We start from the raw sequence: 26,178 nt of genomic DNA on the forward strand, positions 1-26,178 counted from the left end.
TGGAGAACAGCATTAGGGAGCTCGATGTATAATCATTCAGGTGGATATTGAACAGGTCAGAGGTCAAACTGTCAAACCTGATTCTCTACCCAAAGGGACCATCTAATTAATGACCTACCACAGCGCTCGTTCAAATTCCCTTAAGTTAACAGAGAATTAGGTGTATTTATTATCAAGGATAGCTTTTAATAATTTTTTTCCCAAACCATTGGAAAAATATGCCTGTGGCCAAATTTCAATGATATTACTTTGCTGATTTAGCAGCACTTTCCACATGAAATATCCAGTGAACAGATGAGCGTAAATCTGGCAATGTATACGCTGGTTGTTGTTCATTTTGCAGCAATTCGGAGTGGTGCTAGAATCTTAATGGTGTTCCGTGTGTGAAAATAACATACCTACCCTAAACCTAACCGATGGTGTTTACAAAAGCAAACATGAGATGAAAATGCATTTGATGAGGCAACAATGGCATTTCTACATGTTTTGAGTACTTTTATCGTCACATTACCCTGGCACTCCATATCATAAGTGCAATGCAGTACCAGGTGAGCTACAGAGCAAGTTTACTACATCAAAAAGGTGATACAAAAGAAGTGGATTATTTTATATAAACATCAAAATGTATTAGTTGACAGATAATGCACAATGGTAAAAGTATTTTGATGTCAAAGCAAGGTATTGTGCACCTCTAAATAATTTGTCTGAAAAGGAATCAAAATGTTTTACTTCCAATGTAAGGCACACTATGTAGTTCTTGGCCGCTAGAGGTCGCCATTTCAAAACAAAGGTGTAGCTTGATGATGCCGAGATTGAGCGTGGAGTCTTGGGAGATCTTGTCTTGACTGCCACTATGGTCGAGCTAGACGGGCGTGGTCTCAGCAAGCAGGCACCTCAGCTCCACCCACGCCTCGTCTCTTTGGCCATTTTCAGTTATCCAGGAATGACGCACTGCCAAGATGACAAAGGCCGGCTTTAGTTTCTAAAACGCTCTTCATACCCCTAGGGGTGACCTCACGGACAATACGTCCACAATCTATGGGGGTAACGCAGCACTGTTTTATCATATTAGATACATTTGGGTGTGTTGAAAATGATCAACGATCGCTCGGTGGATGAGACACTTGTTGCACAGTGCAGTAAGCTATTATTAAATGCTGGATGGCTTTAGTTGCTAAATGGCAGGCAATTCATTTTAAAACATATTGTATGATGGCAAAATGGCTTTATTATTGTACAATAAATCATTTTCTGTCTATACATGTCTCCAAACAGTTGTTCCCTTTTCTAATAAAACATATAGTGTATTAAAGCATTTTTGATGTTTCCATGGTTTCGACAAAATAAAACAAAATCGAGGGTAACGTGTATGATGTCACTGATAGTGGTTAAAATTGCTTATTTTTCTGGAATTACACATTCTTGGAAACATTTGGGATACATTTGGGAAGTCAATATATAACACTGTTCTAGTGGTTTTTGGATATTTTAATCCAAAAATCTTACATATTGTGCCTTTAATTTCAACTGGAAACAGCAGTGACTTGTATGTATAGATACATTTTTGGAATTGGTTGTTAAAAAAGGCACGTTTTTCCAATGTGCCTATGTTGCAGCTTCAGAACTGTAAATGTGCTGAAGTGAATCAGTCTTGAACAGTGAAGGTCTCGGAACGTGTGTCGCCTTTGATATTTAGTGTTATTGAATTAGGACAGTAAATTTGTTTATTGAGGGCACTAATATTTAATTGCTTGTCTCTTAACACTAATTAGGTTCCTTGTTGATATGTATTGATTGTAATTGTTTAATAGTGCAGAAGGAGTTTATTCATACTGTAAAAATGGACGGACATTAACCTCTAGAAATCACCGGGGGAAAAAAGGCATGCGCAGATGCGTTCAGATGAAGACAGCGAGATGCATGGGACTGACATATATTTGCTCACCTTCTGATCAACCCGTATCCTCCTCCCTACCTCTCTCTCTCTCTCTCTCTCTCTCTCTCTCTCTCTCTCTCTCTCTCTCTCTCTCTCTCTCTCTCACTCTCTCTACGACAGGTCTTCAGCCTTAAGCTTCAGCAATCAATGCAGTAATTAAGAAAGAGGCCGAGAGAGAGGAGGCTGGAGTCAGCACTCTAAGTCTCTTTCCATCCTCCTGTTTCCCATAATCCTCCACACCATCACCCTCCTCCTACTGTAACCCTAACGTTAGCCTATTTCTTCTTATTCTCCCAATTCATTTCATTTCATTCATTGTTGCGTTAAAAATAACAGCTTTTGAATTCCACCCTCTTTATCTCATTCCTGCAGTTTTCAGTGACGGGACGGTCCACATGGCCACGCTCATTCAAGTGCAAAATCTCCTGTTCTTGTATACCTTATATGCATTCAATCGTGTAGAAAGCCAATATACCTGTAAGACATCATGACTAGATAATCACTATCGATTCAATCTGTGCTTCTGCGCTCTTCAAAGGGCGGTTTGAGGTTGATGGCAGTCTCCCTCTGCTGGTCATCCCCTGACATTGCAAGGTCTTGCATCATTGGGAGACACAGGCAGAAGGAGATCTGGTGAGGTGTAGCATCTTATGAAGAGACTGAGAAATAGATGCACACACATCCAGAAAAGGAAGTGGGATGCACATAACAGTGTACATATTTTCTTATCTCTGGGTATATTGCGTGTGTGCGTGAATGTGGATACTGTTTGCTGTTCTCATTCGCTCTGTGCATTGGGATGCTATTAGACAGAAACGATACATACATCCCTGTAGGTGAACTGCTGTATCTTGCTGCATTGGGAGTGGAACGCCTGCATTAAAGGCTTTTTCGCAACAGTATGGAGAACACTGCAGCAAAACTCCTTTTCACTGGAGCTCCGCAATACACCACACCAGATGATGATGTCACTCATGCCTTTGCAAACACTGTTAACCTGCTTACATTGACAAAACGCTTTTGCCACCCAATCAGTGGTCACTTCTTCTCTGTCCTTTTGATGTATCCTTTGAGTTGTTACAATACAAACTAGTTAAATCTAAATATAATTAATATGTTGTATATGCCTGGAAATTATTCTTTAATAATGCAAAGGTTTTCACATTACATACTATAAGTTCATAATTTTAGGTTATTTATTTTTTTCCATGTGCAATGGATCACGCATCACTTATATTTAATTAAAAGATTTGAACAGCATATGTGAATGCATCTAAACTAGAAAATAACTCATTTTTGTCTAACTAATATATTAAAAGTATAGAAATACCAAGAAAAATAAACTATAGTCTACTAGTAAAACATTTTTTTAAAAAGTGCTCTTGTTCTGGTTATCATTTCTACTGTCCCTAATAGATTATCCACATCCCACCCAGCCTAACCTTAAGGGTTAAAACAGTAATATTGTGATATACTCACCTAAAGTATTATTAGGAACACTTTACTAATACTGTAGACCCCCTTTCGCCTTCAGAACTTCTATATTTCTACGTGGCATTGATTGAACAAGGTGCTGAAAGCATTCTTTAGATATGTTGGCCCATATTGATAGGATAGCATCTTGCAGTTGATGGAGATTTTTGGGATGCACATCCAGGGCACGAAGCTCTCTTTCCACCACATCCCAAAGATGCTCTATTGGGTTGAGATCTGGTGACTGTGACGGGCCATTTTAGTACAGTGAACTCATTATTATGTTCAAGAAACCAATATGAAATGATTCAAGCTTTGTGACATGGTGCATTATCCTGCTGGAAGTAACCATCAGAGGATGGGGACATGGTGATCATAAAGGGATGAATAGGGTCAGAAACAATGCTCAGGTAGCCCGTGGCATTTAAACAATGCCCAATTGGCACTAAGGGGCCTAAAGTGTGCCAATAAAACATCCCCCACACCATTACACCACCACCACCAGCCTGCACAGTGGTAACAAGCCATGATGGATCCATGTTCTCATTCTGTTTACGCCAAATTCTGACAGATGTCTCAACAGAAATCGAGATTCATCAGACTAGGCAACCTTTTTCCAGTCTTCAACTTTACAATTTGCACAAGCTCACCAAAATTAGAATCTCCTTTTCCTATTTGTAGTGGAGATGAGTGGTACCCGGTGGGGTCTTCTGCTGTTGTATCCCATCTGCCTCAAGGTTGTGCGTGTTGTGGCTTCAGAAATACTTTGCTGCATACCTCAGTTGTAACGAGTGGTTATTTCAGTCAAAGTTGCACTTCTATCAGCTTGAATCAGTCGGCCCATTCTCCTCTGACCTCTAGCATCAACAAGGCATGTTCACCCACAGGACTTTCGCATACTGGATGTTTTTCCCTTTTCACACCATTCTTTGTAAACCCTAAAAATGGTTGTGCGTGAAAATCCCAGTAACTGAGCAGATTGTGAAATACTCAGACATGTGTGTGTGTGTGTGTGTGTGTGTGTGTGTGTGTGTGTGCACGTGTGCGCGTGTGCGCGTGTGCGTGTGTTTAAATGTAATGTATTACTGTGATGGTAAAGCTAAATGTTCAGCATCATTACTCCAGTCTTCAGTCTAACATGATCCTTCAGAAATTATTCTAATATGATGAACATTTCTTATTATAATGAATATTATAATTAATATATGTCAATTTTAATCAATTTAATGTGTCTTGCAGATTCTTAATTTCTTTAAAAAGAATATTACTGACCCCAAATTTAAATTATTGTATATGCAAATAGAAACTTCATTTAATTTTATGACAAAAATGCAAAAAGAAGCCTGCACACTAATAATGAAAACGAAAGATACTAAATGTGAGATAAAAGCTTTACTGAAAGGAGACAAAATTCAAATATAGGCTATAAGCTGATCTACTGCAAAAATGCTATTACATTTTTTAAAACACAGTTAGTAAGCATTATTGCGCCAAGCTTTGTACTTACTGATTTCTCTGTGTGAGAAAATGTATAGAAAAATGCACACGTTCCCAATAAAAATAAAAAAAAAAAAACTTCTGATGCAATGTCCTGCCTAAAGGTGCAATTTGTTTAATAAGTCATGCCAATTTAGGTTTTGGCCACTTGAAATCTGAATCTGCACTGTCCTGTACTAGGTTAAACTGAGTATTAGAGACCTGAGACCTCTGCAGGGCAGACTTGAATCTCACTATACAGCCCTACTTACAAAAAATCTGAAAATAGAAATTAGACCACATGCAGCAGACAGAGGTAAAAGAGGGGGAAATGAAGCTTTAGAGCAATGTAACTGAGGAAGAGAGGGGTGAAAGGAATGGATAACGGTTTGGAGAATAAACCGGTGGCCCTGGATTAGTGGTCAGCTGGCCCTGTTATTTAATAGGAGCTGTCCTTCAATCAAACTGATATCAATGCACTGGTGACTAGTGACCGGTGTCTTTCTCAATGAATTCCTATGAAGATGTCCATAGGAATTCATTGAGGAATTCGAAGACACCAGTCACTAGTCACCAGAGCATTGATATCAGTTTGATTGAAGGACAGCCGGAGAATGTGTTTGGAATGATAGAGGTGGTGATGTCAGCTAAAGAACAGAGATCTTAATTCACGTTTGTATTGTACAGCCAATGAACACAAATCGCATTGGTTTGTGTTAAAGTCAGAGGTATGGTAAAAATGAGGGAAAAAAAACTTCAACATGGTTTGCAGTAACAATGAGTTCCCAGTAGATTTTCATTTAGCTTTTTACATGGTCAAAGAACAAAATTGTGTCCTCCTGGTCTTATGACATCAGGGCCATTCAAATCACTTTGGTCAGAGCAAGATGGTGGATAAGGATGCATATCAGGTGTGTTTTAGTGTGTTTTTTAAATGATTTATTCAGTTCATGTAGGTGTTGTAAACTCAATGGTTATATGTATTCCGATTGTACAATACAATTTTATTGTGTTGCAAAAAATAGTCATTTCATACATTCGATTGCATCCAATTTTCTCACTGACATGCCCTAAACTCAGAAACTACAGGCTCAAGGGGACGTCGACCCGCAAATGTTGCTGAAACGGATGAAAAACCTCCAACTGTGTCGGATACGGGTGCGGGTCGGGTTGGACAAGGGGGAAACACGGGTCTAACACGCTTTTAAAACAGTTTAGGAACACATCTACAAAAATATGTCTTGCCTGTATTTCAAGTTAATAAAATAATTTGAAAACAATATCAGGTTATTTGTGCTGCCACGCTCCCTCCAAGGATTCTCTCACTTTCAAAAAATCACAAGCGCATAATTGTAGTGGCTGTATAGTTAAGCCTATATGCACAGTCCGGTCTAACCTAATTTGTTATGATTCGCAATGCGCATACATAACTGGAATTTTCTTCAATTTAACGTATCACCTACACTGTTGTTAATTGTTTCATTTAAAACTGTTAAGTATGTGTGGTGTACAGGGCGTGTTTGAATCCGAAATTGTCAGATGTATGCTAGGCTAGAGTAGACGAAACTGTGTGGCAGCAGAGATAGTGATGTAGCCATGTCTCGCGTCTGTTTGATAAAGCTGGTAAAATGATTAGCCTACTATGTTCTTCACGATGTAGCCTTTTGACAGCTTCGGCTGAGGTTGTCCTTGTGTTAAGGGTCTGTAATTACTTTTGTATGACCTGGCAATAATGTTATATGCTTAACTGATTTTGTTTCGTGTGCGGGTCAGGTGTCGGTTCTATTTTTAGCGGGTCAGGTCGGGTGCGGATTTTAATTAGTGCTCCTGTCAGAAAACGGGTCGGATGCGGTTTAACGCACCGCGGGTACGGGCGGGTGCGGATTTATAAAATCGGACCTGTGCAGGACTGATCAGTCGGACGTACAGTGGAACAGTGCTCATTCAGTAAATGGACAGCTAAAACAGATGTGTTTTGAGTCTGGATTTGAATGTGGCTACTGTTGGAGCACATCTGATCTGTTCAGGAAGCTGGTTCCAACTGTGGCTGCCATAATAGCTAAAAGCAGACTTTCCTTGCTTTGAGTGAACTCTTGATATTTCTAGCTGACTTAATCCTGCTGATCTGAGTGATCTGTTGGGTTTGTATTTAATCAGCATATCTGCAATGTATTGACTAGAGGTCGACCGATTCATCGGATTTGCCAATTAATCGGCACATAACCATTGAGTTTACAACACCTTCATGAACTGAATAAATCATTTAAAAAACACACTAAAACACACCTGATATGCATCCTTATCCACCATCTTGCTCTGACCAAAGTGATTTGAATGGCCCTGATGTCATAAGACCAGGAGGACACAATTTTGTTCTTTGACCATGTAAAAAGCTAAATGAAAATCTACTGGGAACTCATTGTTACTGCAAACCATGTTGAAGTTTTTTTTTCCTCATTTTTACCATACCTCTGACTTTAACACAAACCAATGCGATTTGTGTTCATTGGCTGTACAATACAAACGTGAATTAAGATCTCTGTTCTTTAGCTGACATCACCACCTCTATCATTCCAAACACATGCTCCGGCTGTCCTTCAATCAAACTGATATCAATGCTCTGGTGACTAGTGACTGGTGTCTTCGAATTCCTCAATGAATTCCTATGGACATCTTCATAGGAATTCATTGAGAAAGACACCGGTCACTAGTCACCAGTGCATTGATATCAGTTTGATTGAAGGACAGCTCCTATTAAATAACAGGGCCAGCTGACCACTAATCCAGGGCCACCGGTTTATTCTCCAAACCGTTATCCATTCCTTTCACCCCTCTCTTCCTCAGTTACATTGCTCTAAAGCTTCATTTCCCCCTCTTTTACCTCTGTCTGCTGCATGTGGTCTAATTTCTATTTTCAGATTTTTTGTAAGTAGGGCTGTATAGTGAGATTCAAGTCTGCCCTGCAGAGGTCTCAGGTCTCTAATACTCAGTTTCTGAGCTGATTGTTGGAACAATCGGTTATCGTCAAAAATCAATACCGATAGTTTTTCCGGTTTGCGTCCGTTGCGGGAGCGGCTGAGAAGGGTGCTGTCTTTACACAGTAGCCTACGAGAGCTCTGAGAAGGGTCTGCTGGTATTATATAGCGTGAGAGCGGTCTCTAGAGGCCAAATTAAAAACTATCACTGTTTACATTAAGGGGGGGGGGGGGTGAAATGCTGTTTATGCACACTGAGCTTTTTACACTGTTAAAGACTTGGATTCCCATCCTAAACATAGACAAATATTCAAAAACTAATGTTGGACGTTTGATGGAGTATTTCTCATAAACACTCGCTCAGGTGCAGATCCAGTCGTCCGTGAACACTTATGTCGTTATAGTCCGCGCCGCGCTCCACTTTATTCCTATGGGTGACTTCGAGCGACTTCAACGCTTCAGCACAGCATTCCGGGAAGGCAGCGCTGCATTTGAACCGATTTGAACGCAGAAATGACGGGAAGCTTCGCAACATCGCTTCAGTTGTGTCGCAAAGTGGATTTCCACGGTCACTGTTGTCACAGGACTTTACCAAATCATACCAAAGAAGTGTGTTTTGACGGAGCGGTCCCAGCGAGAAAGGTTCGGTCCTGCTTTGGAAGCAGCCGGTGAGTAAAACTGCTTCAAATGTCTGTGCTGTTGGCTATCGTCACGTGAGTAAACATCAGTAAACGACACGATCGCTTGCTTCATCATTCAAATGCGCTTACGGTTACTCCATTGTTGTTCTATGTATAACGTTACACTAGTCTGACGTGCAAAACCGTTTTGCTTGCTACTGCTAAGGTTTAGTCTCATACAATAGTCCATAAACCGAATCATGTCTTAATAAACTGCAAGTAAACACACAAATGTTGACAGGCCACTAAATACAGTACATACCACAGAGACGGACGTCCTGATGTTGCTGTTTCTCCTGTTCAATTTATTTCAGCCTCCGGATGTGATTCTGGATCATATATATTAGCTAAATCCGATCGATAGCCATGGGTTTCTCCACGCTTGAGAACGTCACCGCTTTGTGCGCACTATTCATTCTTTAGCTCCGCCCACACGATAGGCCTCCAGGCATTCGTTTTTTAACACATCTTTTTACAGCCATCGGTAAAGACTCGGTACAGCCTATATTTCTTTTATAAATATAATAAAACTAAAGACTTTTCGGAGATATGAAGGATGCAATTCTACTCTATAGGTACTCAAGACTGACATGAGATTGACTGAAACTGAGTGTTTCACCCCCCCTTTAACACGTGAGGACACGTGAGGCTGCGCGCTTCACTGAACGCTGCACAGATTTAAAACAGCGAAAGGGAAACGGTATGAATACAGAACACTTCAGTACATGTTGCCAAATCATTATAAAGTAATTTTTTTGGTGACTAGATGCTTTAGCAGCGAAAGAACAGCAGTATGTATGTAGGCTACTTTACTTTGTCATCGAGGTTGAAAGGACGCTAACATTAACAATAAAATTTACCCCAGGCAGTTAAAGCGATGTAACAACTAGTGATGTACGAAACCAGACTGTATGGTCATGCATCCGACAGAAATATAAACACATCAGAAATGCATTAGATTTCAATACATATTTTGTTATTTTGATCAGAAAACCGTCAAGTATTCTAAAAAAGCAAACTGTTTGGATTTATATGAAATAACACTTAATATAATACAATGATCCATCATAATACATTATATCCAATATTCCATTTGTAACATTAAGGTTAATAAATACTGTAGAAGTATTATTCATTGTTAGTTTTATTTGTTAACCTTTTTTATGCATTATGAACTAACATAAATGATTAAGATACAAGTTTTGTATTTCCCCGCAGGCATTCAGATTTCCTGCATTGTCTTTTCATTATTTGCACTGCTGTTGAGTTTCTCCAAGGTGCTTTTTGTTTTCCTGACTTTCAGAGGAGCAATATCATAAATTAAATTCTTAACTTTGTGTGTGGGTCCATGTACTTGCTGTGTCAAATCAAAAGTGTTAAGAACAGTCATGAGCTCTTTTGTTGTACTGGATTCAGCATTGTCTATGTGAATGTTAAAAATCCCCATGCAGCAATAGCAAAATAGTCAAACTCTGAGGAAATTGTTGATAACAATTCTGTAAAGTCTTCAATAAAGGTTGGAGAGTATTTCAGAGGCCATTTTCTTTTTTGTTCCAGTCCAAAAGAACCAAGAGAATCCAAATGTTTTTTTGTTTTGTTTTGTTTGTTTTTTGACAAAAAGACCTAAAGCATTTTGCATCTGAACTTAAAGGGATAGTTCACCCAAAAAGGAAAATGTGATTTCTAGGGGTGACCCCGAATAGTCGAAGATTCGATGCATCGATATGCGAAGCCTGATTCGACCACCGATCTCACGGTCGAATCTTCGCGGGTGTTATGAAACGAGGATCATACCATTTCGGCAATATGGGGGTGCTCAATATTTTAAAGACGTGTCGCGGCGCTGAGCTGAGCATCGGTGTGCAACCCCTTTAAGGGAGCTTCGCTTCGCACCGCGCCTTTAAAATTAGAACACGTTCAATGAGAGTACACACACCGGCGGCAGCATTCAGCGCCTGTCCGCGGCCGCTCGGGAAGTTGTTTAAAATCCTGCTGCACCACAGAGCGCTTTCGTGCAGCTCATCTGTCAGTCAATTCAAAATTGAGCTCGCGTGTATATAATGTGCACGAGCTTCGCGTCCTTCACCTGCTTTTGGCTTCAGAACGTGCATGTAAACGCACTTGAAGTGTTCTTTTCCTCTCTAGGCAGGTATTTTTTTGGTTTATTTATCAAAATGTTCTTTTATATATTTGTGTGATGTTCTGTATTTCGATCGCGGCTTTAACATGTTATGAGAAAACGGTTTATTAATGTTTATCCACCACATTACCTTTTAGGCTATTTAAACCTAAATAAGAAAGCCATTGTCAGTTCGTCTGTCAGTTAACAGGCAGTTTTGGTCGCTTTATTAAAAGTTGTTGCTGTGTGCAGTGTGTAAAGGAAAATAAAAATAGTTTTACCCTTCTGCTGACAGTGTCGTGCCCCATTCACCCCATTCACACACACAGATGATTCGACTATCAGTCGACCATAGAGAGATTCGACAATTCTGATTCGATTGTCTAAATCCTTAGTCGAGGACAGCCCTAGTGATTTCCTTACCCCCAGGGCATCCAAGATATACCGTTAGGTGACTTTGTTTCTTCAGTAGAACACAAATAAAGATGTTTAACTGTGCCATTCGTATAATGCATGTCAGTGGTACATTTTTGAGAGCTATGAGAGTTAAAAAAAACATAGACATACAAATCCTTATTAAACCCTGCGGCTATATAAACAGTAACATAATCTTTCAAAGATGTCTGTTTTTGATCCTCTATCTATAGCACTGGGCTAGAGCTGGTTATTCCTTGTGCAATTCACAACAGCATCTATTGCATTATGAATATTCCCCCAAAATTTGAATTGTCATATTTTACACATCATACTTTCTTCTATGAAACCAATTTTTTTTTATTATTATTATTTTATATACAAATGTTTAAAATAGATATATATAATTGGTCCATACGATAAAAGTTGAAAGTTTCCATGAAAGGGTGTACATGGTCTGCTTAGGTAGGTGGTACATGTCAAAGTAACATTCACATGGATGGCAGGACCCAAAGTTTCCCAGCAGAACATTGCTCAAAGCGTCAGACTTTCTCTGCCGGCTTGCCTTCGTCCCATAGTGCATTCTGGTGCCATGTGTTCCCTAGGTAAGCAACGCACACACACCCGGCCATGCACATGATGTAAAAGAAAACATGGTCTATCAAACCAGGCAACCTTCTTCCATTGCTCCGTAGTTCAATTTTGATGCTCACCGTTCGGTGTAGGACAGGGGTCAGCATGGGCACCCTGACTGGTCTGCAGCTATGCAGCCCCATACGCAACTGTGATGCACTGTGTATTCGGACACCTTTCTATCAGAACCAGCATTAAGTTCTTGAGAAATTTGAGCTAAAGTAGCTCGTCTCTTTGATCGGACCACATGGGCCAGCCTTCGCCCCCCACGTGCATCAATGAGCCTTGGCCGCCCAGGACCCTGTTACCCGGTCACCACTGTTTCTTTCCTGGAGCAATTTTGATAGATACTGATCACTGCAGACTGGGACACCCCACAAAAGCTGCCGTTTTGGAGATGCTCTGACCCATCTAGTCATCACATTTTGGCCCTTGTTTGAGGACAAAATGTTCACTTGCTGCTTAATATATCCCACCTAATAACAGGAATTCACTTCACCTGTCACTGGTCATAATGTTATACCTCATTGGTGTATATCTGTAAGGAAGAGAGATTTCATAATGCATGCTCAGGTAAAGTGTGGCATCCACCTCAAGAGAGAGGCCTGTGACTGCAGAGAGACTAAACTGCAGAGCAGCATTTTTTTTTTACCCTTGGATTGCCCTAATTATACAGTGCATTGATTTTACAATGCATCCATGGATTGATTAGCAATGCCTCTCTCTCTCTCTCTCTCTCTCTCTCTCTCTCTCTCTCTCTCTCTCTCTCTCTCTCTCTCTCTCTCTCTCTCTCTCTCAGTGCATCCCTCCACCTCCTACAGGAAGTACTGTGCATGCCGGCACTTTCTGATCTCATGCGATCTCTCCCAGGGGTGGGAAGACTGCGCCTGCTTTCTACTGACCTCCCTTCTTGCGTTCACATTCAGCTCCGGATCCCTAAGAGTGTCCTCTCAGCAGTGGCAAATGAGGTGGAGAGAGCAAGTGATAATGAAAAGGAGAGCAAAATTGTTCTTTATCAAACTCCTCTCTTTCATGAAAAAGAAAGGAGCGAGGCAGATGAGTGCAGGGAGATCAATTGCTCTGGGTGGGGAAACAGGAGGCAAACAAGATGAAGAATGCATTTAAAAATCAATTACACAGTAAATATGACACAAGTCAGCCATGACGGCCTCAGGGGAGCATGGGAAAATAAGGCTCTTGCCTGTACTCTGGTAAATTCATTCTCAATGAATAAATTATTCTTTTGATGTGGAGGGCATTAAAAAGAAAATACGCATGGTGCCTGTGTTAACACAATATTATTCCCAGCTGATTTTGTGCGTTATTAATTTCTTCTATACATTTTTGCTTACAATCCTTCTTAGAAAGACTTTAGTGCAAGATATTACCCGAGAGGGTCATACTCCTACTCACAGAGAAATGCCCAAACCATTCTTATAGCTTAAAGCCTACATCAGCTCTTCTTTTACCTTTATTTAATTAATTAATTACATTTTTATTTGTTTATCAGACTTTTATGTATAAGTTTGTAATATTCTGATTCATCCTAGAGGAGTTTGTTTTGGTTCATCCCAACTCTTTAATTAATTAAAACTAAATTTAATTAATAATTGAAAAAAAAAACTCTTACTAGGCTTGTCTCAAAATTGATACTCATTGACGACCATCTTGAAGAACTTCTCGCATCATATTTGGCATACGCCGTGTCATGGAAATCTTTCTAATGGGACATAAACTGAACGAATGGGTATGCACGCTTGGATATCTTTTTAAAAAGCCTTTTCATCAGCAACAGCTTTGGGCTATCCTGTATTTTAAGCATTTATTTAGAGAGGAACCGCACACAAGGTAATGAAGGGCATCGATCCAGGTTGCTTTATTAACGGGACGTGCTTCTGAAGAGCTAATAGGACGCCACTTATTCTGTGGAGGTTTAATTAGCCTCGCGCGGAAAATGTGCTTACAGCGCGCGCTGCCACTCGGCCGTCACCTCGCACCCCCCACACACGCTCATTTCACGGGCCGCTGGGACCGAGATCAAGACAGCGAGGCCCTTCTTCATTCAAGTAAAGCGTTCATTAAAGAGACAGTAAGTTTGAGATGCTGATTATTTGCTATTTGCAAAATCATGAATTATCGCGAGAAGTCGCTGTACGTTTTGTGATCTGTTGAAAGTGACTTGCGATTTTGGTGTTACCTTGTGATACACATTATGAAATAAATGTTTTATCTCCAAAACATGTTGGCCAATTACTGGCACCCCTAGAATATTTTATGAGTAAAATATCTCTGAAGTACATTAATATTTACATTTTTTAGCACACCATGGTGACTAGGAACATGAAATTGTCCAGCTATGACGTCTTGTTCCACAGGAGTATAAATATGAGGAATCACAAATTTCCAAATTCCCTTAATCATTCATCTCAATGAATAAAACCAAGCATGTGCAGCAAAACATTGTTGAAAATAGAAAGTGGCTGAAGGAAAATAGCTAAAGCATTGAAAATTCCCATTCCCACCATCAGGGCAATAATTAAGAAGTTCTACCAGAAAGATTAGGAAGCCAGATGAATTGCAAAAATGAACAAATGTATTGATAGTCCAGCAAGAAGGAGTTCTTTGGCGTAGGCCCCGTCCTTAGCTTCTGTTTCGAGAGTAACGGACTCTGCGTATCCTAACTGAAGATGAAGGCAGGGGCGCAGCTGACCCCAGGGAGGTATAGATGGGGACCATCCTGGTGGTGGTGGGGAGGTTGAAGGTAACTGTCGGCATCAGCATCTGCGAAATAAGGCATGTGTAGAGCCCCTTTCACACTGGACGTCAGACCCGCAATATTCCCGGAACATTGCCAGGTTGCCTTCTGTGTGAAAGCAACCACGTCCCGGCATTGATTACCGAATTGAACCCGGGTCGGGGACCTAGTAACATTGCAGGATTCGATCCGGGACGAACGCTGTGTGAACAAAAGCCAAAACTAATGCCGCAACGTGTACGTAGTTATCGTGCGACTCCTAGAGCTTGTTTTTTTCAATAATACAACCCTGCGGTAACAGAAGAGCTAGTCTGTGTTTTAAACACAGAGAGTGTTCGTATACAAAAGAAACACAAATTAAACAAGCAGAAATGTGCGCAAACCGGACACAAGTCGAGACCACGGAGCTCCTTACTATCCGCGCTGAAGCTGAGATCGCTCGCCATTATACGTCACATCCCGATGTCACGTGTCAACTCAATCCGGGAACGTTACGGGTTGTGTGTGAAAGTGCACATATTACGGTATTTCGGTGGCTGTGTGAATAGACCAAATCTAGCGGCCCAGGAACAAATGCCGGGTCGCATTATCCGTGTATTTGCCGGAATCGCAGTGTGAAAGGGGCTTAAGTGATCTTTTATACTCTGTGGATTATGACGTGATTGGTTAGGTCTGAAAGTGATGCGTGACATAACATTGAATCTTCCTGGCAGAACTAAAGCTTTCATTTCCAATCAACTAAAGATGTTAAGAATCTGGCTGATAAAGGACGCATGTCTATATTGTCTTAATGCACTTGAGGAGGATAGTTCAAGTGGACAGAGACTCTCCAAGGATTACAAATGGAGAATCACAGAGATTAGTCGAGTCTTGGGTTTAGAAAGTCTAATAATAATAACAATCTAACAAACCCTATAATCACCACATGCTGTTTGGGAGGGATTCATGAAAAATCCTAGTTGCTCATCCAGAAACAAACTCCATCATATTAAGTTGTCAGACACGACTGGAACTTCACACAGGACTTAGTTCTATGGTCAGATTAAAGTAAAAAAAAAGCTTTTTGGCAGCAAACCCACCAGATGGGTTTGGTACAAACGGATAAAAAGTACCCCATGTCCATGGTTAAAAATACCACTGGATCTTTAAAGTTCCAGTGAACCGGAAGTAGCAAGAGTTTTTTTCAGTGCTGTGACATATTTCCAAGTGAAACGGAATGTTGAATAGAGGGCAGGGTTTGACTTCAGCACTCCTCCTCTCCATCTCTCGCTCATAGCAGACGAATGGCTGGGGGGGGAGTGGTTAAGCATTTTCAAACCAAAGCCGTCAAACTGCCGTCATCTGAGAAGGAATGCCGTTTCCAGACCGGAATTTACTTCTCAGATTTTGATTAAAGATTACAAACAACTTTTTGTGTGTATTAACTTGCACTTGTTGATTGTTCACCCTAAGACCTGTAACATGTGCTAACAAAGTAAATATGGTCAATTTTGATTTCATGAGGACTTTAATGTTGCGAGCCTATTTTTTTGCTGGAGGTCTCAGACATCTTGTTCATATACCAATCGATAAAAAAACAAAACCTGACAGTCTTGGCTAGAGAATGGAGTGGGGTGAACTAAAGATAAGAAGCACCAACATGGAGCTGTGAATCTGAATGATCTGAAGAGATTCTGTATGGAGTAAAGGTTTCTGATATCAAGTGTTTTCCAAACTCATCAGGCATTAAAGAAAACAACTCAGAGCTGTTATCGTGGAAAAAGGTAGTTGCAAAAAGTATTTAATAAAAGGGTTCCAATAATTGTAGCCAATGTGTTTTGGAGAAAAAAAAATTATATATATATATATATATATATATATATATATATATATATATATATAAAATACACACACACACACACACGATGTGTTAAAGGGATAGTTTACCCAAAAATGAAAATTAGCCCATAATTTACTCATCCTCAAGTCATCCAATGGCTGATATGTTTTGAAGTCCATAAAAGTGCATCTATCCATCATAAAAGTAATCCATACAGCTCCGAGGGTGTCAGACACAGACGTGTTTATTAAACAGAGGTAACGGACACAGGTTGAACTCAAAGGTGAATCTTGACACATAGACAGGTAACACAATGATAAAAGACTTTCCTTTGTAAAGAGAGATGATGAGGACGGTGACCACAAGGATGATGATGGGGATGACGAGGATGAAGACGACGAGGAAGACGGGCAGGTAGGCTTCTGGTAAGTAGCAGTAGCAGACAGTTGTTGTAGTGCTGATCGGTGCAAAACCAGATGAGGAATGCCTCTGCGGTTTCCAACGCGGTCGGAAAGCCTTTTAAGGGGATGAGTTTGCAGGATTTAGAAAAGCGGTTTCACGACGACTAGTACACAGGTGAACCCTTGAGAAGGAGGAAGGTCCGACATAAAGTCGATCCCTAGGTGGGTCCATGGACATTTAGGGATCGGGAAAGGTACCAGCTTTCCCTCTGGTAGTCTCCTATGAGTATCAGCAATGCACAGACTGAACATCCTTTTATCAAGAGCTCTTGTCAAGAGCTCCATGTCCGGCACCTTCCTCTGGTCCATCTTGTCTCCATAGTTGTCGATGATGTACCCAAGAAACTAGACGGAGGTGATATGGAACTCACACTTCTCCAACTTGAGATATAGATGAACTCTGAGTTTTTTGAGGACTTGGCGGACATGTCCTTCGTGCTCCCTCAGGTCACTCGAGTAGATGAGGATATCATCAATATAGACGATGATGAATTTATTTAAGAATTCTCAAAATACCTCATTCATGTAGTTCTGGAAGACCGAGGGAGAGTTGGACAACCCATACGGCATCGGCCAGTACTCGTAGTGACCTGAGGGGGTGATGAAGGTTGTCTTCCACTCATCTCCCTTTCGGATGCGAATGAGGTTGTAGGCACTTCGTAAATCATCACTTCATGCCGATTTCCAACCCGTAGAGAAAGTGTGGGGGAGAAATGGCGGACACGAACTCGGCCCAGTGGTTTTCCCTGAATGGTGGTGATACGAAGGTCAACTGGACAACGTTGACGTTGAGAATTTAGGTTTTGGAGAGTTTGTTGGCTGATGAAGTTCCCAGCCGACCCGGAGTCGATGGGGGCTTGTGCTGAAACGGAGGAGTGAGAATTACTAACTGATACTGTAGTTTTGGTAAGCTTGGCAGTAAGAGGGGGGCAACTGGATGGTACTCACCGCTGGCCAAGAAGATTCGCACAGAGCAAGTCAAAATGCCATGTCCTTCTCCCCCACAATACAAATACAGTTGTTGCGCAATTCTGCATTGACGTTCGTTGGCGGTGAGATGGTGTGTATTGTTCTGCATGGGTTCAGGTGCTGGAGGGGCGACAGGTGGTTGGACGGGCAGAGGATTAACAGCGGGTGCGGTGATGCCACAGGCAGACAGCCGTTGAGAAGCTCGGATAGTTTTCTGAATGAGGGATTCCAAGTCCATGGCGTCCTCATAAACTACAATCAATTGTTTGACTTCCCTGAGGAGGCCGTGGAGTGAAGGGATGAAAAGTGTTTATGTAGGACACGGATGATGGTGCACAGGTGTTCAGAATTCAGGTGATTGGGAACGAGTGGGTGTGGCGTGAGTGTCTGTGTCTGTGTCCAAAGGTGGTGGCTGTGCGGTTGTGACAGTGGGGTTAATAAAGGCCTTCTGAAATGAAGCGATGCGTTTGGCTTAGAGTCTCTAACTTCCACTAACTGTTGTTCGTGTTTCACGAGAGAATGTTGTTTCAGCTTATGACATTATCTTGTTCTTCAGTCTCTCGTGAACGCTCGTACAACAGTAAGTGGAAATTAGAGAACAGTTTGTACAGTTTTAAATATGGATATTTTTCTTACACAAACGCATCGCTACACTTCAGAAGACCTTTATTAACCCCACTGAGCTGTATGGATTACTTTTATGATGGATAGATGCACTTTTACTGACTTCAAAACAGAAAAGGATTTTCACTGCCATTATAAAGCTTGGAGGAGCAGGACATTTTTAATAAAACTCTGATTGTATTCATCTGAAAGAAGAATGTCATAAACATGACTTGAGGGTGAGTAAGTCATGGGCTAATTTCCATTTTGGGGTGAACTAACCCTTTAATATCATTAAGCTTTGGTATTAAGTTTTCATGATGTAAGCATTCCTCAGGACTCCACCAGTGCTTAAGGTTGATGTAGCTATGATTGCTCATATAGTGCCCTGGGGTTCTAAATATTAACATCAAGTTCATTTTCTCCATAGTGACATTGATTTTTAAAAATGATGTTGAAACCTTTTAATACTTATATCATGAGCTCTGGGGTTGTTAAATGACGATATATGTTCTTCTTTATGGTCCACTGGTCAGTGTAATTTCAGCTTCATAAAAATGTGTTTAATAGGCTAGCATAACTCCTTTTGAAAAACTAGAATTAATTATTAGAAATACATATTTTGTATAGGGATATACTGTATATTTCATACATTCAAAGGTTTATGTTGTACCATAAAGATTAATGGATTAAATACTGTTCGTATTTTCTCTGACTTTCATGTACATTATGTTGTACATTTGTATATAAATATTTAGCAATAAACTATACTGTATATATACAGCTTAAATGGCAGGTAATGTGGAAGGATAGCTTTTTTTAACTACAGCATCTACAAGCAAGGGCTAACTGCTGATGCTACCAAACCATGACCCCTTGGAGAACATCAATGGACCATGAATGGTCATTTGGACATTATCAAAAAATACACCATCATCTTCACTTAGCTACGGGCTTATTGTGCTAAGGCAAAATATTCCAATTATGGACTTATTCTGAGTGTTCATGAAGTAATGGATTGATTTTACGTCGACTGAAATATATAGACACATTTTCAGACTTTTATTTTATACAGACCTCTGCAAGCGTATCTGGTAAATGTTGATACTCTCCAGTGGCGTCTGAAGAACACGGACACTAGAGCTTCCATTACTCTTATCAAACCCTGACCCTTTCACACATTGATTATTTGATGACTTCTTCCTGGAAATTCCCAGTCCACTTATTCTGACTGCAACCAAGATTGTACTGCTGCACTGTAAAAAAAAAAAAAAAAATTGGTTGTTTTTGTTGGTTTAACTTAAAAAAGTAAGTAACCTGGTTGCCTTAAAAAAATTTAGTTGATCCAATGAAGGATATTTGTTTAATAAATAGAAACTCAAAATATTATTGTATCTGAACCACATAAAATGTTTGATAAATCATGAAAATAGCACTATTTGGCATGTTTCACTGCGTCATCAGAACAATTACCCAATATGCTTACAAAATCTTTTAATAATATTTTAATAAAGGTTGTCGAATCTCAAAAAATGTTAATTGTATTAACTCAAAATTTTGATTTCAATTAACTCAAAATTTTAAGGCAACCAGGTAACTTTTTTTCTAAATAATTTTTTACAGTGTGTGATTTCTTAAAAAGTTGATAGTATTGCAGCATTAATCACGATGAATCAGAGTAACAATGGATATTTGTCACACTATAAGTAAATGATGTAGTTGTTTTCCTCAGTGAAGTGTTTCTCCGTCTCAAAGATCTTTTTTTCAAAGAAAACAACAGTTTGCATCTAAACTGTAAAAAATAACAACATTGAACTCAACATTTTAAGGCAACTTACCCCTTAAAGTTAAACCCAACAATAAATGCACACACTTTTTTCATTTTAAACATTTAAAAGCTCAAAATGGCAAACATATAGGAAACATCTAGCATATAGTACAGACTGAATGAAACAATGGAAACCCCTACTTAAATATGGTGTGTTGTGTACATGTAAATTAATGTATTTTCCCGGCTGACATGTGGCCACAGCTGAAGTTTAGTGATGATACGCACTTTGAGGTGTGTGTGAGGGAGACACTTGTGTGATGTGTCTCTGCAGACTCAGTTGTGCTTACTTAGGTGGTGGCCCAGAATAGATCAGGAGAGAAAGAACTACCTCAACACACACACACACACACACCAGTGGTCTGATAAAGACCACCGGGATCTCTGACAAACTGCATACGCATCGCTTTTTCACTCTGTTCGGACCGTGTTTCCTTCTGGACACTCTTCCAGCTGCCTTTGGATGTGGCTCCCTCATAAACAACTGCATATCAACTTTAATATAACCACTCCATTGCTATAAATGTAGAAATGTGTGTGTGTGTGGGGGGGGGGGGGTGGGGGGGGTGACTAAGGAAATAATATTTTTATTTTGTTTTTTTCTTCTTTTTCTTTTTTTCATTGCTTGCATCCTGCCTAACCTCGTCTGATAAACCGTGAGTGTGTACATGTATATATATATATATATATATATATATATATATATATATATATATATATATATATATATAAACTACTAGTCAAAAGTTTGGAAACTGTACTATATTTATTGTTTTTAAACGACGTCTCACCAAGGCTGCATTTATGTTGGTAAAAATACAAAAAAAGCTGTAATATTGTGAAATATTATTTAAATCTAAATAACTGTTTTGTATTTAAAAATATTTTCAATTGTATTCCTGTGATGGTAACGTTGAATTTTTAGCATCATTCCATGATCCTTTAGAAATACTGCTCAAGAAACAGTTATTATTGTTGTTATCAATGTTGAAAGCAGTGTAAAACATTTTTGGTTTTTGTTTTCTTTGATGAATAGAAAGTTTAAAAGAATTAACAAAAAAAATGTCACTAAAAGCTTTTGTATCATTGTTCTACCGTTCAAAAGTCTTCGGTCAGTAAGAATTTATTTAACATTTTTTGGCGGGGGAAATAACTTAAAGAAATTGTGCATTCTCTTTACGGTGACTTAATGACGTTGAAGAATAGATTTGCAGCTCAGAACAGCCCAGGGACAGGAGTCAGTGATGCCAGAGGATGTTAACATTATGTCAACTTTTGAATCATTTGTGTAATTTTACCTAGTAAGCAACCTTGATGAACATCTGGCATCTCCAATTGTATGAAAAAATATTCATATTTCTCATGAAATATGTGCGCGTGCGTGTGTGTGTGTGTGTGTGTGTGTGTGTGTGTGTGTGTGTGTGTGTGTGTGTGTGTGTGTGTGTGTGTGTGTGTGTGTGTGTGTTGGCTTAGAGGCATATGTACTGGGATGATGGAAATCAATCGAAGACTTATCTATCTCTTCCTGCCTCCCTGCTTGTGTTTGATGAGGTTTCTGAGGTCCATTATGTGTTGGTGGTGATTTGCTCGCTCTGCTTTATCTGCTGAAGTGCTATAGCTAATATGATTACAGAGCATTCACTAAAGCGTCCTGTTCGCCTGTCTCAGCTCTTCACACACACAACCATTTAATCAGTCCCCTGTGACCAGAGAGAGAGAGATGGATGGATGGATGGATGGTAGTGAAGGTCTCTAATTTTGACACATCTTTGAGTTTGCCTTGCTTTTACCCTTTGTATGCCAAAGAGACAATATGGAACACAATTATTATTTATTATTATTTATCACCTTCCTACCACAGAATCACATCAAGATGCATAACAGAGTGTTTCAAAGGTAGTGTTTAATTTTTTGTAGTAAATTAAATAAATGTCTTTAAATAATTGCTTTTACTTACAGTCAACATGTATATCAAAACAGTAAAATAACAGGAAACAGTATATAGGGGTTTTATTTTTAACATATTTTCACAGAAATTCGTTGCATATTAAGTTGGCATACTTACATTTTAAACAAATATATTGGTAACACTTTATTTCATAGGGTCCAAAACTGTTGCTTATTAGCATGCATATTACTAGAATATTGGCTGTTTATTATTGTTTATAAATCACATATTAATGTCTTATTCTTCATGACCATATGAACTTAACAGCTATTATTAATAAGCAGTAATATGAGTTCATTAACCCTCTATGGTATGCAATATGATTTCAATGAGGGGAAAAATATGTGTGGTGTTTTTCCTGCATAAATTATGCCACAATAGCAATAAAAAATTTCATAATTGTATTTATTTATTGGCAACATTTTACCACAAATTGAAACATTTGACATTTTCATGTCAGAAAATGTATTGAAAACATAATTTTCTTTAACCACACACTTGAACAAACATTTATCCAGTTTATAATGTATTACATAATTAAATAATTAATAAAGAGTAACATTTCAAATTCAGCTGTTGCTCTCAGACAACATTGTACCACCGTGGAACTACAAGTATTACCAAACTATCACATCAAGTTATTATATCCATCTTCATCCTCATCTCCATCTTCAACCTCACCCTCCCTCTCTCCCTGCCGGATCTTCCTCATCACATGACACCTCATCCTCAGTTGTGTTTTATACCCGTTGAAGTGCTATAGAAAATGTGCATATCATAATATGTACAATTATAGTATGTGGATTACTATTCTTATATGTGCATTACATATAAAATAATGCAAAAGTGCAAATATATTTTGAATGTATATGGCCTTAAGCGATTCCATTTTTGTACAATGTTGCCTTGAGGCAACAGTTCTTTGTTATTTACTTTATTTCATGATGTACTGTATAATGTAAAGTTCTTGAAAATACTTCTCTAATAAAACAAAACAAAGTGGAGGTGACTCATATTTTTGTGGGTGATTAATTGGAAATTAGTGAAAAATGCACTTTTCATTGAAGAGAAAATAATGGAGCCATGTGACCACAAAATGGACCCCTGGGTCATGTGACCAATTATTTGCACTTTCATTGATTAGTATTTTGATAAATTGGTGTTTTATTTTTTTAAAATAAACTAAAATAGACTGTTGCCTGGAGGCACCATAGAGGGTTTAAGGTGGATTAATAGCTAATAGTGAGAATAAAGTGTGACCAAAATGTTAAAATAATTAGTTATTTTTACCGTATATAGCCTAATGGATAAATACAAATGTACAATTCATTTCAGAGTTTTATGTTTCTACTCATTTGCAGTTTATTAAAGATATTCATACATGTAATATTCTGAATATTTCAATGCTGTGAGAAAATGAAGGGGATGTTTACATGATCTTTAACTTAACTTTATTCAGTTGCAGAAACTATTAGAAACTAACTATTATATTAGAAAGATATGAAACGTTTCTCCCTTCCTAGTTCATTATGAAATGTGTGGTTTACGACAAAACTACTCGCGATGTTCAATGTCGTCTAATTGTAACAATGTTTTCCTTGTCACAGAGTGAAGGGTGGCGTATCCTGCGGAACCTGTACAGGCTTCACTGCATAAGCACTGCTGCGGGAAATACTATGAAATGGCGCCACCTAGTGGGTCAAGAAACAAACGGCTGCTTGATATTACTGGAGCAAAGAGCGCCAGTGATGCAGAGGTGGAGCTGCGCGCGACTCAAATGTGTTGAGAGAAAGCTACTATCAAACTATAAGAACATGTCCTTTAGGTGAATTCGGGCTGAATGGGACACTTTTTACAAGTCCTGAATTCACCCTATATTTAAGCATTGACACACTTAATAATGAGAGTAAGGAATACACAAAATTGTTATTAGTTTATTAGTTAATTATTGTCCTCATTAATTTTTAATTAATTCTGGTCAAATGGTTAATTGAACAATATAACTTTCTCTTAGAGCTTTTGCCCTGGAATGCTGTTTCAACCATAGGCCTAGCGATAACATTCGAATCCAGAGAAAGTTAAAGCCTATTGCGCTTCTTTTAAAATGTTACACTTCTGTTCATGGAAAACGTTTATTTGTCATGACAGACAGTTTGAAAGGTGAAGAAACTGATTCATGAGTCGGTATAAGCTTGTGAATGACAAGCAAAGTAAAAAAAATTAAGTCGCGCCAGTTAGGTCTCCTCTTACGTCAGCGGAAAGGAAGGCGGTCTAAAGGAAGCTATAGATATCTTACTTTACAAGTTTGGAATATGGATATTTTTCTGTCTCTTTGTAAACGCCTCCATCGTAAACCTCCTTGACAAATTCATGATGATCGGGATGCAGCAAGAGCCACAGATGTATGTTTGTTTTGCTTTTTGTGAGGAGATGTAATATGGTGCCCTGGCCACTGGGAATTATAGGCAGCAGATTCCAATGTAGCTGAATTATGATCATATTTGTTTTGATGTTTGGTTCAGTTCACTGAGTATTTCGTATTGTCCAGCACTTGGCCAATGACAACACAATGTCATTTCATTATTAGTCAGCACTAGGTGTTTGGTTATTACTCTGTCTCTTGAATGATATATGACTGTGCAGGGTCCAAACAAATCTTTAACAAATATTAAACGTGTACAGACCTGCATTTTTATAGCTTTAGCATTATTTTCGAAGGGGTGTGTGTGTGTGTGTGTGTGTGTGTGTGTGTGTGTGTGTGTGTGTGTGTGTGTGTGTGTGTGTGTGTGTGTGTGTGTGTGTGTGTGTGTGTTTGTGTTGGATGATAAGGAATGTGAACCCTCAGCAGAATGAGTCCAGTAAACTGCCACCTCGGGCCTAGTGACACTCCTCCATGCCACAAATCAAACACTCTACCTCTGTCTCGCTCACACTCTCAGTGAAAACACATCATTAAGTTACATCAAATAACTGTAAATGGCATTTATAACAAATACATGTGTGAACCTTTTAATTTTAGTCAAAGATGACCCCCCCCCCCCCTCTTTCAGAGTCATGGATGGGAAAGTAAACAGACGAGGGGATATTTAGAGCACCAGTGGGGAAGGACATCATTCTAGCCCCATTCAATGCAAATTCACTTCTCTCTGTCAACGAGTCACTATTGTCACTTTAATTAACCAGGAGAACTGAGAAAATGTGAACTTTGACATTTGTAGTGAGATGTGTACATACGATTTATTTTTGCAATGAAATGTTACCTGAAGCATCCTCTCATATAATTAGTGACAACAGAATGAGAATGAACTAAAACTTATTAATGTGACTAAGGAAATTAAGCATAAAAGAATATAGACTCAAATTATACAAAATGGTGGAATGTCTATTAATGGAATAATAGCATCACTGTTAACAAATTTGACGTTTTTAAAAAAATATTTTTTATATAAAGGAGTCCCATATTTATTTGATCAAAAGCACGGTTAAAACAGTAATATTGTGAAAGTTATTATAATTTTAAATATATGTTTTTCATTTGAATGTGTTTTAAAATGCTTCCTGTGAGATCAAAGCTGCATTTTGAGCATCATTACGCCAGTCTTTACTCACATGATCCTTAAGAAATCATTCTATTTTGCTGCTAAAGAAACATTTTGGTAACACTTTATTTTGCAGTGTCCTTGTTACACGTTACATATAGTTACCATAATAATAGCTATAAATTATGCAATTACATGCAACTAACCCTCAACCAAACGCTCATCTTAACCCTTACCCTAGTAAGTACATGTAGTTAATTATTATGAAATGTATAATTACACCTGAAACATGTAACCAACATTTATTTTTACCAATGTTAATATATATATATATATATATATATATATATATATATATATATATATATATATATATATATATATAGTTGTGGAAACCATTTTTTGTCCGTATCCGTGGACGAATGAGTTCAAAAGAACAGCATTTATTTGAAACAGAAATTTTATGTGACATTATGTCTTGTAAATGTGATCATTTAATGTGTCCTTGCTGAATAAAAGTATTGATTTATAAGAACATAAAAAATCTTAC

At 38.8% G+C, this 26,178-nt stretch overlaps 1 long non-coding RNA gene across 1 annotated transcript in view; it reads left to right on the top strand.

Moving 5' to 3' along the window:
- The window catches only part of LOC137079352 (uncharacterized), a 212,324-nt gene extending 187,051 nt beyond the window's left edge, over nucleotides 1-25,273 (top strand). Inside the window, exon 6 of the long non-coding RNA XR_010905467.1 lies at nucleotides 25,140-25,273. This is a non-coding gene — a long non-coding RNA (uncharacterized lncRNA). The remainder of the gene's footprint in view (nucleotides 1-25,139) is intronic.
- Nucleotides 25,274-26,178: the final 905 nt, after the last annotated feature.

This window comes from Pseudorasbora parva, chromosome 6 (assembly GCF_024679245.1).
Source record: "Pseudorasbora parva isolate DD20220531a chromosome 6, ASM2467924v1, whole genome shotgun sequence".
NCBI lineage: Eukaryota > Metazoa > Chordata > Actinopteri > Cypriniformes > Gobionidae > Pseudorasbora > Pseudorasbora parva.